We start from the raw sequence: 21560 nt of genomic DNA, 5'->3' as shown, positions 1-21560 counted from the left end.
ACCACCACGCTATTAAAACCTACTTTTGGGGAAAATTGGAATGGGTCCCTTGAGGAGTTTGATCTTGCGTCTCCCTGAATGATAACTGTAGTTTTCAAATGGAATTATGTCCTCAAAGTTGAACGGTTCTATGGTTTATTAATTATGGTTACAATCCGTTTTTAATCATCAGTACCCAAAAAATCATCATGCCCTCTTGAGATTTAGAGCCGAAAGGACTCATATAACCCCCAGTTGCAGAGTATATCTCTTTATGAAAGTTTTTATGAAGGTAAGGTTTGTTCTAGGTTTTTCTATCATATGTCTCATAATCATAGCTAATGTTAATTATTTCTACAGGCAAGGACCAAGAGAAGAAAAGTGAGGTCGACGAGCTGATGCATAACCATTAAGAATGGCTGCGGGGAAAAGATGCAAGCGAGACCTAGCCGAAACAAAGGAATTTATGGCAAGAAACAGGGAAGCCATACATAGTGGAGAGCTACGCAACAGAATACAGTGATTTCTTGTTGCTTATCCTCCCTCCAACCCTTCCACTCTTGTAGCAGAGCTTTCAATTGCAACTGTTGACTTGCAAAAGGATCTTACATCTTGAAATATCTATCCAAGAATAGGAGATATGGTCTTAGAGAATTGTTTCATAGGTATAGTGTTCTATGGATCCTAGAAAAATGCCTTCGTCTATTGGATCTGTGCAATTTTGATAAGGCTCAACGGATGGAAAAAACTTCATAGCACTCTACCTTACAATCTATTGAATAAACGTATGAACATATAGAATCAAGTTATTATTACCTCCGGATACACCTTAAATCAACAAGATGTCAAAAAATGAGTGCACTATCTTCATTTGCCTTCAGGATAATAGGGAATAACGTTCAATCGATACAACTGCGAAGAGATGGCTTGCAGTCATTCTTCATTCCGTTGGCATCCATTCATTTCCTCCAGGAAATAAAACACTCCAGCAAACGTGGCCTCGACGTGTCAGCAGTTTCATTGATCGTTCTATGTTTGTATATTTTAATTTGTATATTGAAAAGAACAGGAAGGTGGAAATTCATGGAAGACCGAGGGTCAGTTGTCTTGCTGCATAAGTATTACCTCTGGATATGGGTGAGGGACCATTTTTTGGCAAAAGAGGGGCTGATTTTATTATGCTAATAAAGAAGACTATTTTGGTCAAGAACAAGCCTTCTTTTCAGATTCATTTCCCTTTTTCTTTTATTTTTGGAATCAAGGTGTTGTGACTGGGATGAGGATACATATGTTTTGTTTTTGTGCATAGTGATAATAGACAACTTATGACTAGTCTTGGTTATTCAAATATAATTCGTTATCATGGTTAACTCATGAGTAGCCTCCAATTCGAAGCTATATTAAACATCAGTTGCAATTTTTATTTGTAGGAATAGGAATATGTATTCTTGTATGAATAATTAGATTGCAATCAAGCTTAAATACAATCTTTCTCATCGGTGAATTCAGTAATTGATTCATTTGGACTTGGAATCTATATATGATGATTAATCTCTTTTATTATGCTCCTGCGGGATAGATTAGAATAGTTAGGACTAGCATAAGTCGGTAGAATCAGTATAGATAGTACTGGATACATGTGGGTTAGATATTTCTTTTGTTGATGTAATTGAAGTCTTCCTCCAGGAAGAAATCTTTCAACACCTATAACAACTTACGGGATCCTTTAAAACATGTTGGAACTAACCACTCCAAACGAAAGCGGATCTAATTGGGGTCTGTGATCGGGTTGGTTCCCTTTGTTGGCACAACGAGCATGCGACGTGTCAACATGATGTCAAAAAAATTGTGACCTCCTGTCACAAATGTCAATTTTCTGAGGGGAAGAAAAGGCTCTTACCTTTACCCCTCAAGCCAGTCTCTACAAAAATACCTTTTCAACAATGGGGTTTAGACTTCATTGGTGAAATTCACCCACCCTCCTTTGCCCAACACAAATGGATCCTCACAGCCACAGACTACTTCACAAAATGGATAGAGGCCATACCTTCAAGGCAAGCCATATATATTGTTATCATAACCTTCCTTGAAACCAATATTCTATCAAGATTTGGATGTCCAACTAAGCTCATTACTGATAGTGCAACAAACTTTAAATCGAAAATAATGATAGACTACCATATCACCCTTGGACATTCCACAACCTATTACCCTCAAGGTAATGGACTGGCAGAATCCTCAAACAAGAGCCTAGTAAACATCATCAAGAAGTTACTAGAGGACAATAAGAAAACTTGGAATAAAAAGCTAGTCAATGCCTTATGGGTAGACAGATTGACTACTAAGAAATCAATTGGTACTTCTCCCTATCAACTAGTTTATGGAATGGAAGTTGTCTTTCCATCCTCTTTGGGAGTACCAGTAATGAAGATACTTCAAGAATTGCAGGTTGAACCAAATAGTATCCAAAGAAGAATAAACCAAACTATTCATCTACAACAAACCAGAGAAGAGGTCTATGTCAGGTCTCAAGTTGTGCAGGAAAGGATTAAAAAGATTTTTGATAAAAGAACCAAGGCTGAAGATTTTTGCATTGCTGACAAAGTGCTTAAGTGGGATTCTAGGAGGGAAGACAAACGCAAACATGGGAAATTTGATTTCCTATGGAAATGTCCCTATGTAATTTATGCTTATAGAGGAAATAATGCTTTATTCTTGAGAGAAATTAATGGTACAGATGCAGAAGGTGGGCCAGTGAATGGTCAAATGCTAAAATATTACTTTGAACCAAGTTACTAATTTTCATTTCCCATTTTTACATTACCTTTTTTACAAAGTCTATTTTGGAGTGGATGGTGATCTTTGAAGTTGAAGATCAAAGAGAAGGCCCTAATATTTGAAAGATTTACTATCATAAGTATTAATAACGCATATTTACAAAAGCACACTTTACAAGGTAACATCAGCAACAATTCAAAGGCTACTAATCTTTAGAGTTCTTGACATTTCACTAGAAAATGGCATCCCCAAGTGGAGCCACTATTAGGTTCCTATACCAATGGGAGTCATAATTTTGAATGACTAAGGTTCAGCCTTGTAAAATTGTACATACCTTTGCTTTCTGCAAATGTTTTCCATATTAAAAAATTAAAAAATGTAAAGAGGGTATTTCCTAAAAGAAAAATCAAACGATAAGAAAAATAAGAAAAGGTCAAAAAATGAAAACATATGAACCCGAAAAACAAAAAGAGACCATGAAAGTGTGCAAGTCTAAATGCCACTACTATTTAATTTTATGCATAATAATGATTGTGTGTAGTTTGTTATTCATGCCACAATCCATGGTAATCAAACTATTTAATCTTGATTATTTCATGCTTTGAATTTCATGTCTATAGTTAGAGAATAAATTATGACCAAACAGTTTAATCTTGGAAAATCACTAGATAGGTAGAGAAAATAAAAGGACCTCATCAGTTTAATATGAGCCCTTGGATGATATAAGGATAGAAATAGATAGTTTTTTTTGTAAAAGAAAAGATAGAATAAGGGTCTGCTAGCCTAAATGCACTCAAATAGATGAAGGAAAATGCTAGAATAGGTAAATGGGTAAGTATAAGAAAGGTTGCTGAAGTATAAAGTGGATTGGATCAAAACACATGCATCATGCTTAGACACATATTTCAATATGTATGATCAATTATGGAAGAAAAAACAAAGGTTTGCAATTTAATATGACTAACTCCCCCTCATTCATTTGTCCCCTTTACTCACTAATTTCCCATTCATAAGTATGTTATATCACTTTAAACCCTTCAAGTGAAAGAGGCTCAGAGAATTTATCTGACTTTTGGTGGAACCAGACCCTCGGTTCAATGACTTGTGGACATCCAGTGTTAGAATCCCCTTCATGAAATTCATCTCCCCCTCATTACCCTTATAAAACCCCTATTCCTAAGGATAACCTTCATTTTCCTAGGAAAAGTAAAGCTTCTCCATGTTAAAACCTTTTTCATTCCAAAAACCCACCAAACGTACTTTATCCTAAGTATCAAATGTATGAAATAAAATGCATAGATTTTACATTTATGCTAATGGTATGCTCACTCCACTCATTTCATATTAATTTTTAATTTAATTATATAAATCCCCAAGATTCCTATCCTCGTATATTAATTAAATCCCCTATGTAATATCCCAACCCTTAGTTTTGATAAAAACTATACAATTCACCCCTTATCTTGAAAAAATAAATAAAATCCATCATTTAACCCTACCCGATCGACCAAACCCATGTTTAAGTCTTAACTAATCACAAACCACTGATAGAGCTATGGGCATCCTCGTAGCCCATGCTCATATCTGTCACGCACCTCCCACGCCTGACAACCATCCGATCATCTTCCCCTTCATCCAACGATCCATGGCCATATCGGCTGAGCCCGATGGTCCACCGTTACCCACCTGATAAAGCAGTTTTCCCCATCCCCTTGACTGCTACATGTCACGCTCTGGAGTAGATCGAGTGACCCCTCCTCAATACCACCTCCTCCACAAAAGTAGTGTGATGGCCTAGGAAACCGCCTCCCCGCTCAACCTACCAAACCACCTACTTTTCATTCATAAAATTTGCTTTGAAAAAATAACCGTTGCTCCATAAAAAGGCCGAGAAGCCCTTTTTCACATTTTTTTTCTCATTTTCTCTGTGAACCTTTGCAAACCAGTGTGATTCCTGCAAACATCGAGTTCACCATTTGAACTCTGAATTCACTCCTGAAGAAAGTTGTAGAGACCCCAGTCGACCTCTCAGTTCGTACCAGATTCATTCGAACCTTTACAGCTACCGTGAACTCCAAATTTGCATATTACTCACCCAATTCCAGGTAATTCACCATGAATTACCACTCACCCTTTCAAATTTGGAAAACATTCAGCCTGTGAAGTATTTTAATTAAGTAAAATTAATTCAAAAATACTTTAAATTTGAAAACTCACTGTCAAACCCTCTAAAAATTTCCAGTTCCAGTGAAAAACCCCTTAATTAAACCTTTAGAGCCAAATTTAAATCCATAATAACTAAATTATGGCTGCCCCTGTTGTCATGGACGTTAGACCCTTCACAAATCCTCATTTTGACCTGGACCACCTTCCCTTGGTTGATAGGGATTTCCAAATTGAAGATACCACTTCTCATACCCTCCTGCTTAAAATCCATTGTTTGAGTAGGGAAATATCCTCAACCATGCTGATGATATTAGCCTTTGGGAGTCAAATTTTCCCAAATACTAGTTCCCAGAGGTGCATGTCTTCCCAGAAATTATCCACCAGTGCCATGCCTATTACATTCCCAGCTTGAGAGCTATTATTTCCTCTGACCAAAAGATCTTGTTCGCCATCACAACTGATTCAATTAATGAAATGTTGCAAATCCAATCAAGTAAAAACCTAACCCCACTCTCCATTGTGGATTTGCTAGACTAGTACTCCAAATTGAGTCTGTACAGGTTAGCCCAAATATTCCAAACATTCATAGCAGAAGAGAAGCATATTCCCAAAGAGCCCCCTCCATATGTTTCTACCCTTTTCTTCGATAGCGGAAAACATATTATTACTATTATATCATGTGTTCTTGGCTACGCCACTAATGAATATGTGGATGAGCTTGTCCTAGCCTTCATGTCAATTTATACCCTAGGACAACCTCCTATTGTTTTGTAAAATTATATTGAGTTGATAGCTAAGATAATGCATGAACAATTCATCGGGATGCACAATGAGAGACTATTTAAATACTCATCTATTCTATACCATATGTTCCTATACTATCAGCCAGAGAGATTTCCTTTTTCCCTCCAAAAGCTGGATACTAAAGGCCAGCCAAGGTTTGTCATTTTCTAGACCCCACTGTTCCTTAAGTTTCAATCACCATATACCTATTCATATTTCATAGATTATTTTGTACATCCAATCATGACTATGCTGATAGGAAGTCGTCAACCCAGGATAAGTCCATAGATCAAAATGGTCCTTTAGTTTTCTAAAAAAATCAAAGTGGTAGATTGGTACCTTTACCAAAACCACATAGAGATAAGAATTTATGGTTACCAGCTTGCACTATATAAACTACCCAAATACCTCCCCATGAGGTTATTTGCTCTAGAGTACTATAGACAAATAATGAACTCTTATGAGATAAATTTTGTTTCGGCCAATAAAATATCACAATTCGAAGTAAAAAACTAGTTAGGCCCCTTCATCTACAATTCTAGAGAGGCAGGGGAGGAGGCAGACCAAATTTTGCAGCAAATGAAGTTCCAAAAGAGTTTCATGTGGAGGTATGACCCTCAAGAATTTATGAACAAATTGAGAAAGAAGGTCAAGTTGGGACCTTATATCCACCACCCCATACCAGAGACAAAAAGATATGCAAATCAATATGAGTGTGTGGGAAACACTCTTGTAGACAAAGACAGTACAAAGGTAGATGTAGATAATACCTTATGTGACCTAGAAAGATAGCTTGATGAGAGCTCATTTCTGCAAGCACCTAAACAGCCAGAAGAAACCATGAGAACCCCTCCTGTCATGCAGACTCCTCAAAATGAGGAAATAAATTCCAAGAGAAACAGAGAGGGAGCCTCCACTTTAGGCATGGAAACATCCAGAGCAAGAGGCCAAGGCTTGATCCTATTTCATAATAGGAAGATACAGAAGATTTAGCTCAGGTAACCAATACTAAATTTGATAAAATAAGGGACACAGCTCCATCTGGGGAAACAAAGGAGCCTTCCACATCACAAACCTAGATTTTGGAAAGATAGCTAATTGTAGAGGTGTTCTCATTTAGCAGACATGTTGATAAGGACAAAGATATAAAAGACAAGTTTAAAGAGATTAAGATAAGAAATGAAAAACTGAAGGCACATACTTATGCTCAATATCTCAAACTCACACCCACCAATTAGACCAGGTTGATGTCAACTTTTGACATCAAGGAGGGAAAACTACAGATGTCCTTCATAAAACCAACTGCACAATAGCCAAGGACATCAGCAGACTACAAAAATATTGACTTTGAGGTATTGGAAAGGGATATTCATCCCATTGACCAAATCAAATTGCACAAGCAGGCTAGAAAAATGATATACTCCACCCTCACAGGTAAAGTCATAGCTTCTCATTAGGTACAAAATTCATTGAGCAATATATTAGCTCAATATCAGTTAGAGAAGGCCTCCTCATAAGACAAGGGTACAAGAATCAAGTCTTTGGAATACTTAGTGATTGAGTTGGGACATGATCCCAAAGATATCAAAGCCACTCAATAGTTGATAAAGAAGAAAAATGATGACATTGCAGCACTGACAAAACAATTGAATATACCTCAGTTGCAACATCCCCAAACACAAGAGGTCTTAGAGAGCCAAACCAAACATGAAGAGTTGATGGACTTAGTCCTGAAACTTAGTGATCAGTTAAAGGAGACAGAGAAGGAATTAGACACTTTAATTCAATTGAAGCAAAATGATGTTGCCACTACATCTGCAAATGTCATCCCAATAGTCTCAATAGTAGTCCCTTCCACTTCGGTAGCCTCATTGTCTCCCACAGCTCCCATGCCTACATCTCAACGAGTTTCAACAAAGTTTACATGAGCAGTAGGTGCATTAGGGGAGGAAGCAACATGGTTGGTCAGAGCCATGGAGGAAATGTCCATAGAGGCTACAGAGATGAATAAACTAAAAGAAAAGGTGACAAGCTTGGAAACAGATTGCAAGCTTGCCAAGATCATGCACAAGGAAGAAGTGTAGAAAGATGCCAGATTGAATGAGAGGTTAAACACCATGGAGAAAGATCTGACACTAAGGAACCCATTGGGCAAGCCAAGGAACTATTATGGGCCAATATCATTGACATTGTCAATGATATTTGGCCATCCATTCAAGTGATTTTTGAACAAAAATATCTAATAAAGATAGATAGAGAGGCTATCCAAAAATTCAAGGAAGAACAAGAGACATGCCTGAAGACACAACCAGACTTATCCACTTCCTCAATAGTAAAAAAAAATATGAGATTTAGGAATTGGATATAGATGACAAGACCGAAACAATTTTGGAGGTGAGAAAGGTCCTTGCCAAGAGAAACTTAATGTTAAACTTGGAGGACAAGTGTCAAAATTTGCAGGTAGCAGTTGATAGATTTATGGCCAAGTTTCAAATTTTAAGAGAGAAAGGGTTACCTAGTCCCTTGGTCATAAATGACAATCTCATGACACAACAAGATTATGACAACAAAATCAAAGAGCCAGCTAAAGAACAGGCCATTACATCATCCATAAAGGCATTGCGAACAAGGAAAGTTCTTTACCAGACATTTGAAAACCTGTTTTACCTCCAGCATGAGGTAAAATGCTTACTCATCATGAAGCCTACGTTTTCTAAGTACACTGAGCCAGATGAGATGTATAGGAGGATGTTGAAAATCAAGTTACCTGGTGCTGAATTATGGGAAAAAATGACTGATTTAATATAGTAAAATGTAGTAAAAAGGTTAATGTATAGTCAGTAGGGTAAAAGGTAAAGACAAGTCAGCATGATTAAAGAGTATCAGTGTCAAAGTGTATCATATGAAAGCCAAAAGTGAATGAAGCTTCCAGTGTAAAAAGCCAAACAACAAGGCAGCATAAAAGGCTAAAAATCCAACTACAAATGCCAGCAGCACCAAAATACTAGGGACAACATGAAGCAGTTCAATAGCTGTCTCTATCTTCTAGCAAGAAGATATTTTTATTTCCTAGATTAAATCTCAAGTTAGTTTGAGATATTTTGTAATAAACTTTTGTATAAATACTTCACAATTCGAAGTATGTAGGGTGGATTCTTAGACATTTCTATAGAAGTTTGATCAAAAGACTGTAAAGATATTGTATCATTGACTGAGCCAGCAAGCTTGATTGATGAGTAAAGACAAGATATTTCACTGGATTCATGTGCTACGTTAAGTGCAGACAAGTATTCTCTTACGTTATTGTTATCTTTCTTAAATTTTTTCCACAATCTTTAATGTATTTCTGAATCTGAATGTTATAACTGGAACAATATCTTAGTATTTGTTTAATTACACTATGTTTTAACAGTTATGCTTATAACTGTTTTCAATTGATAATCTAAGTTAAGGAATTCTTATTTGCTCCTTAGTCTAGGTTGTTTCTTGCTAATCCAGATCAATGGATCCTTAATTCCCCTTTGCTTTCGATTACCCTCTATTCCTCGTTTATATCTCCGTCTTAGAATTCTTAATTGATCTCTCACCTTGATTGAAACCATTTCATCCCCTGTCCCAAAGACCTGCACTTTACTCTGGTATCTTGCCGTTTGGACATTCTCTTTAGTGAATTGATCCAGTCCTGTTGCCCTTTTGTTGACTCCATATCCCAATGATCTAAATACATCATTCTGTCCATCTGTTTCAAGGATTCCACCATCCTATCTTCAATACAAATCAAAAACCCCCAGAACATTCATAACTAGCCTGAAATCCCAGCAAACAAAGCTAAATCATATAGAGAGAGCCCTCTCTGAGCCTAGGTTGGCTAGAGCCTATGCCCAAAAGTTGGTTTGTGGTTACCTCGGTCATTTTCTTTCTTCTGATAACTTCTAGAGAAAATTCTGAGTGATAACATGCAGGAGGACATTATGCGGGAAAAGAAACAGTGTGGAGGATTTTACGCGCTGGGCTGTGGTGGCTGACGCTTCATAAGGATTCCAAGGCTTATTGTAAGGCATGTGATGCATGTCAGAGGTCAGGTAGGCCATCGTAGAGGGATGAGCTACCTCTGAATCCGTAGCTATCATTACATCCATTTGAGAAGTGGGAAATTGATTTTGTAGGACTAATTCAGCCTCCAACAAAGAAGACAGGTGCACGGTACATCATCACTGCAACTGAGTATTTGACCAGATCAACGAAGCTATAGCCTGTGAATGACTATACTGAGGCAACAACAACAATGTTCATATTTGCATATGTACTGACTAGGTTTGGTTGCTTGAAGATTTTAATGAGAAATCATGGTACACATTTCCTTAATGAGATGATCAATGCATTGACGGAGGAATTCCAAGTTTATCACCAAAAGAGTATGTCGTATCACATACAAGCTAATGGAATAGTTGAAGCATTTAATAAGATATTGGAGAATGCGCTGACGAAGATTTGCAATGCACAAAGAAATTACTGGGATGTGCGCATGCCGGCAATGGTATGGGCTTACATAACAACTTGTAAAAATTTGACTAGATAAACACCTTTCAGGCTGGTTGATAGCAAAGAAGTTGTGATGTCGATGGAGTAAATTGTACCTAATCTGTGCATAGAGGAAATTACAAGAATGGTGGATCGTGGAGCCCTGGAAGAGAGGCTCGCGCAGCTGATAGTGCTGGAAGAGGATATATTTTTGGATGGATTCCATCATCAAGTTCAAAAGGAACGTGAAAAGGCATGGCACAATCAACACATCAAACTATGCACCTTCAAGGTAAATGATTTAGTGTTATTATATGATAGCAAGTTCAATAAATTTCTAGGAAAATTTTGGATGCATTGGCTAGGGCCCTATGTAATCAAGGAGACTACCGATGGTGGAGAAATTCAGCTAGTGAAGTTGAATGGAGATCCATTTCCAGTGAAGGTAAATGGTCGTTGATTGAAGCCATACACTAGGGATTCAGCCAGATGACTATATGATGGAAGCATAGTCTTAGCGCTCCAGGCAGCTAAAAGTAGGTGTGGGACTATAAACTACACTGCCCAAGGTGTAGAGCTGCTCGACGGGGGGACTACTCGAAAAGGAGGGACGTCACAATATCAGCAGACGCACGAGGGGAACTACACTATAGGAGGAGCAACCATGCACGGCAGCCAGAAAGTGACCGTTATGGTCGCTAGTCATGATATGACAGTGAGAAAATGGCTAAGAGGAGTAGGGGGGAGCATTTAAGGCCCAATTTAAATGCGAGATCTTTGAAAATATGTAGCCAATGTAGCATTTACGAACAGATTTTTGGGGGAACGGTCGGATTTGAATTCGAATTTTCCTATAAATTACAGATGGCCGCCCAATGAAAAACACTTTCCATGCTGAGAATTGAGGTGTCGAGCTATCAGTTGTGCATGAACCCTAAGAGTTTTGAGGCTTTGGTGGCTAGTTCAGTCTTTGAAAAGTTGCCTAAAGCAACAGAGGAGCTTCTTACTAGCCTCATGTCAGCGCCCGTGGAAACCACAAGTGCTGGAGGATTGATGGCCTATGAGGGAGATAGCCCTGAGGTCTTAAGTGTAGAAGTGCCCGCAGAAGTACCAAAGTTGTCGAGTTCACCCAGGCTGAGGCCTACACTACCAAAAGAGGGGCCTAAGACAGAGAAAGACAAGCAAAATGTGACATATCCTGTGCGCGAGTCACCGAGAAAGCACCAGAGGAAAGAGAAGCCTACCGCGCATGAGAAAGGAAAGGTGATAGACCTAGAATTTGATGAAGGCATGGAAGACGTTGGTATGGGCATAGAGGATATTGATATTGAGGGGGTAGACCATATTTCCAAGTTACTAGAATAAATCCCTCCACACCAAGGCAAGGTGAAGGTCCCGAAGGAACCAGATGAGGGAAAATTTTTACTTAACACACCATTGCTGCCTGACCATATCACATTCGAAGGTTCGTGCTTGGCGCACATGCGACATCTGAAATTAGAGGATTAGGACTTGGAGGATACTGAGAGGCTCCCCCACTTGGCAACTGATACATTTATGACCCACATCATCTATAAATATTTTGGTGTCACCGCGCTACAGCTGAGGCAATGGATTAAAGGGGTGGACAAGGGAGGAATGTTGAACCTGCTATGGGTGCTACGTTCTAACTGCACACCACATTGCTACGCACTTAGGAATGAATTCGGATAAGTCATTTGATGGAAAGACAGGCAAGCGCATCCTCGCTAAGAGAATGAAGGACAAGTTTAAGCTTGTCAAGAAGCCACGTGGCTACTCAATTTCCAGCAAAATTGACCCCGTGGTTAAGGTAGCCACCCAGATCCTGGCTGGGAAAATAATGAGGAAGTATTGCACAGATGAAGTGCCAATACCAGTTGTGTCATTAGAGGCCTAGTGCACGAAGGGCATACAATTCAATTTGGTGTGCTACCTTTGCAGTGAGTTCCTCGTGAATTTCAAAGAAGCACAAGACCAGGGTGAGACCTTCCATTATGCATGGTTTCTGCTATCAATCATACTGGTCACGTGGGAATTACTGGGGGAGATTCAATTTTCTTCGATCACATCAGATGTACTAGAAGAAGCAAAGTTCGCTTCACTCTGGGCCATAAAGGACACCAAAAGGGTCAAGGACAGTAATATCTTTTGGGTGCTGATGGAGGCAAGCATCCAGGTCGCGATAAACCACAAGCTTTGTCTCTCACCAATCATGTTCGAGCAATTGTCAGGATATGTGGAGTTAAAAGTAGACTTCCACTGTGTCTTCATGCGGGCATGGAAGGACCCTGAGAAGAATTAGTATGATCTCCCATACCTTACGACAGACGATGCAATTGCAGCAGTCGTTGAGTGTTGGCAGGCAGAGTGGCGCATGACCTCAGATTTGTCAAATGGGTCCAGTAAATCCAAAGGAAAGTAGAAGAATGAGGAGGCCCGTTGAATATGCAACAGTTGGCTAACAAAAGAAGAAAGGATGTTGAGGAAAAAGCTAGAGAATAACGCGCTATAAAGGATTAGGCCGCAGAGAAGGATGGGGATGAAGAGCATGACTCTGAAAAAGGTTAGAGGTCTCCTTCGCCTAGACAAAGGATGGCAAGCAGCAATCAGAACAAGGTGGTGGAGACCAAGACAATAGTCCGTTTTGGATAAAGTGCACATGGGAGTAGGAAAAAGAAGGGTAGCAGAAGAAGTTCAAGGGCAGTAAATCATCTCTCGACCTGATCACCTTCATAGCAGGTGACTTAGATGACATTGGAGATAAAGTACAGGATGCAACCGCGGAGATGTTATAGCAGTTTGAGGAGCAGCATAAGAAAGAATTGGTTTCCATTCAGATGAGTATGCATGAGCTACAGATCCAAACTACTCAGCTGTAGACTGATGTCGGATGGGGCAGCGCGATGTCGACTAGTTGGCGCCAGGGACCTTTGAAGCAACAAAGATGGTCTGCTCCATGGATCCCTGAGTCGTTGTGCTGCGAGATGGAGCTTTGGCTACAGAAGCAGAACTTGACAAGGCTACTGTCAGTGCTCTCAAGAATGTTGGGTTGAACTTGGCTGCACTTCCAAGTGAATCCCTTCACACCTTACTGGCAGGTGTGATCATAGAACTTCAGGCTTGAGAGCAACGCATGCTGATTGTGATCAGCAAACAAAAGGTGAACAAGGTGAAGATGTTCATCGAGAAGACTTCAACAAAGGACACATGGAAGAAGGTGTAGCAGAAGAATGAGCACACCATGGTAGTAGTCGTTGAAGCATGCAGAACTGCTCCAGAGCTACATGTCCCAAAGGAAGCGACGATGGAGGCCAAAATTTGGAAGCTCACTGCAAGTGTGTGTGACACAAAGACAGAGCTAGCCAAGGTTCAGTTTGAGCTGAACCTTAATATCATAGAGCTTGAGTTGAAGGCCCAACCTTCACCTCCACCAGAGGTCAGAGAGTAGTGTGAGGTAGTTGTTAAGGATGCAATTACTATAGTAGATTCCGTGGTAACAAATTTCACCGCACTCTTTGAGCAGTCGCTGGATGTCCTTACCAGTCTGTACGAAGATCCCAAACTACAAAGTTTAGCAACAGAGGTAAGCGAATTATAGTAGAAATATGATGAGGTTAGAGCAACGACGTGCACCATCACCACCACACAGAGGTTGGCCAAGCTATAGGAAGCGAAGGGACTGAAGGAATAGGTGGACATAGCACAACGAAGAGAGACAGTACTAAAGGCCAGATTAGGGCCTGGGCTAGATGAGGCCTATGTGCTCACTGCCACCATTGAGGGAAAATTTGCTAGCCTACAGGGAACACAACAGAAAATCAAGGTAGATAGCGTAGGATGAGAAACTAAGAAACTAGTGGAATAGGTTTAGCAGGTGGCGACACAAGTTGCAGTGGTAAAATTGGAGCTGCGAGGTCTTTGTGACAAGATCTTTGAACCAGTAGAGTGACTCAAGGGTGAGTCACCATATTTTTGTTAGAAGCTTGTTGGGAACGGGTCCCCTAGGGTCATTTTTGGGTCAGAAATCCCAAGTTTTTGTATAAGAAGTATAAAGTCTCCGCATTTTGTGGTCATGGAGCGTGAAGATGTGAAGTGTCATAAAGGTTTTTCGCCCTTAATTTATGTAAGTCATGTCAGCTTTAGGAGATCTACCCATGGCCTGCAAACCATGAGATTGTATAAAAAGGGAAGTCTTAGAAGAGTCTAAGGCAGTTTAGTCTTGATATGTTTTGAGTCATTAATCAATGTAATGGGTCTGTGAGAGCTAAGAGCGAAGATTCTTAGCATAGGAAAGAGGCTTTGTAGCTATGTGCATAGAGGCCTAGGGTAGATTTCCGCAGCTGAGTGCGCGAACCCCTGCAGCTGTGTGCGCAGGGCGGTCAAAGTCTGTAAAGAAGATATGAAGCATCAATAAAGAGAATTATTCTGGAATTATGTGTGTATGATCTATTTTACTTCTATTATAGATTCATATGATTATGTTATGATGAATTCTAGGTTTATGTTTTAATGTTGAATTGATGTGTGAATCCATATGTTTCTCTTCGCTATACAAATGCAAGTAACAATATCTGTTTACACGAAGATCATCTTAATGCATGTTCAAATTATCAGATACTTAAGCTAATCGGGGTAATTACGGAAGTAAGAGTAGTTATAGAGGTGTGTAAGTGTCTAATCTAGCTATCTAGGGTACGTGAAGGACAATTGTAGACCTTTGCAGAGGCCTAGAGGACAACTAAGAGGAGTATATAGATAATCCCTGAAAGGCTTATCGATCTGTGTGAAGGAAGGTTTAGGGTATAAAACAACATCACTACCATCTCTGGGTGTGGAAACTTGGTTCCTACATCCCCCCATACTGCTTCGAGTGAGACTTCAGTCCACACTCTGCGGATTGATACTGAAAGGGCCAGTAGTGTAGGGATTTTCTTGGCTAATCAGCATTGAACCTGGGTCAGGGCCCATCATGCCAACAAGTATAGGAAGCTACGTCAATGCAGTAAAAGGAAGGAGTCATCAGAATTTTAGTTCTTAGAAAAATAATGAAGGATCAAATTCTTCTAATGCCAAACAACCTTACCATAATCAAAGGGAGAGCTACTGAAGAAGGTATTATACTCCCAGGTATTCCTACTTCAATGGTAAATGCTTCACTTATCACAATTTTTGTCACAAACTTATTCATTGCATTGTTTATAAAACTATTATGACTTGAGAAACAAGAAAACATAAGAATGACATCGGGTAAAATAAATATTGTTATAATGTTTTCTCACCTATTCAACATGAAATTAAATGTTATCTTTGCAATAAATTTGGTCATAAAAAACTGAATGCAAAAGAAGAATGGGACCATCTTACCAGCATGAAAAAATTGTAATACCCCCCAAGGTATGGAAAATGAAAATTACAGATACTGAAAATTATGGTCTAGCTTCATATGCAAGAGATCAAGAAAATCTATGATATATTGACACCAAATGTTCAAAGAATATGATAGGTGACAAAGATAGGTTTATTTCCTTTTAATGAAATAAATAAATAAATAAAAGAATGTAACCTTTGGTAATAAATCACTTAATACTATCAAATGGAAACGAATTGCGTTGTTAAAGGAAAAGGTCAAGGCTGGAAATGTTTTATTTGTTGGTGGATTAAAACATAACTTGTTAAGTGTTAGTCAAATGTCTGACCAAGGGCATGAAGTTGTTTTTGGATCAAAGAGTTGTGTGGTAAGAAATCTAAATATAGGTGTTATAGACATATTTGGGCACTGCAACCCCAATCTTATATGTTAATAAACTAGGGCTCTTCTAACCCTTAAAAGTGTTGTTTCATGCCCTAAAAGATCATGGTCAACTGATTACATAATTCCCCAAAAGTTCCACCTAAAAAACCATCCAGAACTGGCCAAAACAGGACCATATTGACTGCTCCACTGTTAGGGTGCGATGCATACTGATTAGGCCTTCTGTAGGGTGCGATGAGTGAGGATGGAAAAACGTCTGAGATAGTTTCCTAAGTGGATTCTCATGGAATCTGCTAGAAACTTCTCCTATGACACTTGCCTCTCTGAATTCGCCCAAGGATGAGTAAAATATCCAAGAAATCTCCAAGTGGAACCAAAAAGAACAAGTGGAATGACACTAATCGAAAACCCAGAGATGACTCACACCCTTGCATACATCTATAAATGGATCCCTCATCCGAGAGATCTAAAGGTTGGAATTTTGTAATTTGTAAGGAAGTGCTTATAGTTTATGTCTGAGAAAGAGCATTACATTGTTGGGTGATCTTGCTTTTCATGAGGTGAAGAGGGCTTTGATGTTGGGAGGATGATGTTGGATCAGACAGTTGGGTTGTAATTCTCCCTTCTATTTGAATAAAGTTCTTTGAGTTTTCCTCCATACAATTATGCATTTGTGAATGTTGTTATTTGTGAATTGTATGTTCATTGTATTTCTAATTCTGTAATGCTTATGATATAATACATCAAGATGCTCTGATGGTGTTTTGTTACATTGTTTCTATAAGTATTCTCTAAGTGGGATAAGTAGGAGAGGAGGTGCAAGCTCTGTCAAGGGGGAGAGAGATCAAGCAAGGAGTTAAGTGGAAGATCCAGGTTGGTTCCTTTGCCTACGTAGAGGGAATTGCAAATTGCTTTAAACTGTTTGTTTCTAGGATAACTGCCAATCCTAGAGGGCTAGTTGATCAAAAAGACACTAGTTTTACCAGAAACAAAATGGCAACTCCACTGGGGATCGAATACATGTTTGTTTGTTATTGTTGTTTATTTTATAAGCTATAGATGGAGCCTAAAGTTAGCCAGATAGCCTTCGAACTGCTCTTTCTATGCAATTGCAAAGTAGATGAATGTTGCTTTATTCAATCTCTGGTTTGGTTTATGAATTGAACATTTGACTTAAAAGCATTCTAGACGCCCTTTTGGTAGCTCAGTAACCTCTCATGATCATACCTCTGTACTTTTCTCTTTACTGTCTATCATAGCTCAACTTAACTCACTGAAATCAGCTGCAAATTTGAGCCAAAACCCATCTCAGTTGCACTCCTTGGCCCATAGCATTGTCTGTCATTGTCTACCAGTATGCATCGCACCTCCCAAGTCTAAAAAGTGTGATGCATCCTTGTTTATCTGAAGCCCAGGTGCGATGACTGACTAAGCATATTTCCCTTCTTGAAATTTGGGGTTTTTTTCCCTTGTTTTCAGCTCTGTTTAGTTGTTTTGTTGCTTATGAACAATACCTCATTACTGAAGCCTCCGTGCATGAGATAGATCAACCTCCATTAATTAGGATTAGTAGATGTTTTTATGTATTTGTCCATCATCTACGATCCTTTGTCGAAAATTTGCTTAAATCGATCTGTCGTTTTGGTACAAAAAGTGTCGTAACTGTCGTTTTGTGTCGAAAAGAGAAGTGTCGTTGAGTCTTCCTTCCCTGGATAGTCGATTGAAATTTCTGTCATGTATTTGATTTGATTTACTGATATTAGAAGTGTCAAAAGCATTTTCTATTCGAAATTGAAAAGTTTCATTTAGTCTTCCTTTCTATTTTTGAAAAATAAATTGTCGAAATCTCGCTTTGAGTAAAAATATTTCAAATCTTTACTACATTTAGTTTTCTTTTTGGCATTTTCACATTAAAGAGAACGAAAAAAATACATGCATTTGCATTTGAATTTAGACTGTGTGCGAAAAATGATTTAGGAAAAGTTCATTTAGTGTCTGTTGTTTGCTCTATGTTTGAAAGAATCGTAATCTTCTTTCCTTAGTAGCTAGGATTTTCATTGCTCAAAATAAACAACGATTGTTTATCATTGTAAACTGCATATTTAGGAATTTTAAATCTACATCACCCGGTGAACCATTGAAAGGAAAACTTTTAAACAAGATCAACTCTAAAATAAATTTCAATGAACTTAACAACGATTTGGAACTTAACGCAACACATATAGAGGTCTAGGCTAGAGACGTGTTCCGGCGTGTTAAAATCTAGTAACTATCATTTTAATTGAATGTTGGGTGATTCCTCCTCCTTGATACGACAAGTGCTAGCATGGACTTTTGCTCCCCGTACCATCACGTATATATTAGGAGACCACAATAGGTTTATATCCTTTATCCATAGGAAGCTGAGTCTGCAGTAGACTTGGCTTCCTATGGATAAAGGATATAAGCCTATTGTGGTCTCCCAATATATACGCGACGGTACAAGGAGCACAAGTCTGTGCTAGCACTTGTCATATCAAGGAGGACGAATCACCCAACCTTCAATGAAAACGACAGTTACTAGATTTTATGACGCCGAAACACGTCTCTAGCCTAGACCTCTAGATGTGTTGCGTTAAGTTCCAAAGTTTTGTTAAGTTCATTGAAATTTATTTTAGAGTTGATCTTGTTTAAAGGTTTTCCTCTCAGTGGTTCACCGTGTGATGTAGAATTAAAATTCCTAAATATGCAGTCTACAATGATAAACAATCATTTTTTATTTTGAGCAATGAAAATCCCAGCTACTAAGGAAAGAATATTATGATCCTTTCAAACATAGAGAAAAAATCACACACTAAATGTACTTTTCCTAAATCATTTTTCACACACAATCTAAATGCAAATGAAAATGCATGTATTTGTTTTCGTTCTCTAAATTTAGTAAAGATCTGAAATACTTTTACTCAAAGTGACATTTCGACAATTTCTTTTTCAAAAATAGAAAGGAAGACTAAAGGACACTTTTCAATTTTGAATAGAAAATGCTTTCGACACTTCTAATATCAATAAATCGAATCAAATACATGAAAAAAAGTTCAATTGACTATCTAGGGAAGGAAGACTCAACGAAACTTAAATTCAAAAAGAGTCAAGGGATCTCTACCTGAATGGTTCATGAGGCACAATACTTGCTAAGGTTTTGCAAATGGGGTAGCAAGCTAAGTGGGCTTGATTGTGGGGAAAAACTCCACAGTTAAGCGCGCTTGAGCCAGAAGAGTTCTGGGATGGGTGACCTCCTGGGAAGTCCTGGTTACCGGGTGCAAGCCCCGGAAGTGATGATTGATGCTATGTGATTCGTTCTCCACATTTCACTAGTTTCAATCCCACTTCTTCACCCCTGTGAGCATCACCCGATGCAATGAGTGCTAAGTGAACTATTCAAAAATCATGAGAAATAGTCACTTTACGACTACCTCTCATGGAAATGGTCATACTTTGAATGACTTACTTAACGCAGTTGAATCCCAAAAAATGATATCTGAAACTTCTCATTTCGACACAAAACGACAGTTGCCACACTTTTTGTACCAAAATGACAGATCTATTTAAGTAACTTTTCGAAAAAGGATCATAAATGATGGACAAATACATAAAAACATCTAATAATCCTAATTAATGGAGGCTGATCTATCTGATGCAAGGAAGCTTCAGTAATGAGGTACTATTCATAACAACAAAACAACTAAACAGAGCTGGAAAGAAGGACAAAAACCCCAAATTTCAAGAAGGGAAATAGGCTCAGTCATTCATCACACCTGGGCTTCAGAGAAACAAGGATGCATCACACTTTTCAGACTCAAGAGGTGCAATGCGTACTGGTAGACAGTGATAGATAGTGCGATGGGCCAGGGAATGCAACTGAGATGGGTTTTGGCTCAAATTTACAGCTGATTTCAGTGAGTTAAGCTAAGCTATGATAGACAGTAAAGAGAAAAGTACAGATGGATGATATTGAGAGGTTATTGAGCTACCAAAAGGGCATATACAATGCTTGTAGGTCAAATGTTCAGTTCATAAACTAAACCAGAGATTGACTGAAGCAACATTCATCTACTATGCAATTGCAGAGCAAGAGCAGTTCGAAGGCTATCTGGCTAACTTCAGGCTCTGTCTATAGTTTATAAAACAAACAACAATAACAAACAAACATCTATTTGTTCCCCAGTGGAGTCGCCATTTTGTTTCTAGGAAAACTAGTGTCTTTTTGATCGACTAGCCCTCTAGGATTCGCAGCTATCCTAGAAACAAACAGTTTAAAGCAATTTGCAATTTCCTCTATGTATAATAGATAAGAGAGAGGGAAAGGAACCAACCTATATCTTACACTTAACTCCTTGCTTGATCTCTCTCCCCCTTGACAGAGTTTTCACCTCCTCTCCTACTTATCCTACTTAGAGAATACTTGCAGAAACAAAGTAACAAAACACCATCAAAGCATCTTGATCTATTATATCATAAGCATTGCAGAATAAAAAATATAATGAACATACAATGGCATTTACAAATACACAATTGTATGGAGGAAAACTCAAAGAACTTTATTAAAATATAATGGAGAATTACAACCCAGCTGTCTGATCTAGCATCATCCTCCCAGCATCAAAGCCCTCTTCACCTCTTGAAAAGCAAGATCACCCAACAATACAATGCTCTTTCTCAAACACAAACTATCAGCACTTCCTTACAAATTACAAAATTCCAGCCTCTAGATCTCTTGGATGAGGGATCCATTTATAGATGTATGCAAGGGTGTGAGTCATCTCTAGGTTTTTGATTAGTGTCATTCCACTTGTTTTTTTTGGTTCCACTTGGAGATTTCTTGGATATCTTATTCATCCCTGTACGAATTCAGAGAGGCAATTGTCATAGGAGAAGTTTCTAGAAGATTCCATGAGCATCCACTTAGCAAACTGTCTCAGACATTTGTCCATTCTCACTCATCGCACCCCATAGAAGGCCTCTTCAGTATGCATCTCACCTGGCTAAGGTAGAAGTTAGTATGCATCGCACCCTAATAGTGGAGTAATCAGTATGGTCCTGTTTTGGCCAGTTCTGGATGGTTTTTCAGGTGGAAATTTTGGGGAATGATGTAATCCGTTGACCATGATATTTTAGGGTATGAAACAACACTTTTAGGGGTTAAAGAGCCCTATTTTATCAACATATAAGATTGGGGTTGAGGTGCCCAAATATGTATATAATAGTTTCTTTTAGAGATAAGTTTCCCTGTAGGTTATGTGATTGGTTTGAGATACATTTCACCTTCGTCTATTCAGCGCGCGAAGTTCAGGAAGTGTTTTGTCTATTTTGTGGACGAAATCATCCTTCATAACCACAGTAAGTTTCCATATGGTTACTGGAGACTCTCCTTTTCATCATGTTGGGGGCATGCAACCCTTTTTATGCAAGCTAGAAATGACCATTTTCATTTCCTAGTTTTTTTTAACCTTTTAGCTTTTTAGCTTTTTAGCTTCTTAGGTTAGGTGATTGGTCAGGCACACCATTCATATTTGTCTATTTT

This window comes from Pinus tabuliformis, chromosome 3_1 (genome assembly GCF_031772625.1).
Source record: "Pinus tabuliformis cultivar Carrire ecotype Pingquan chromosome 3_1, CPIR1, whole genome shotgun sequence".
Taxonomy (NCBI): domain Eukaryota; kingdom Viridiplantae; phylum Streptophyta; class Pinopsida; order Pinales; family Pinaceae; genus Pinus; species Pinus tabuliformis.
The sequence above is the reverse complement of the archived record's forward strand: the minus strand, read 5'-3'. Positions refer to the sequence as shown.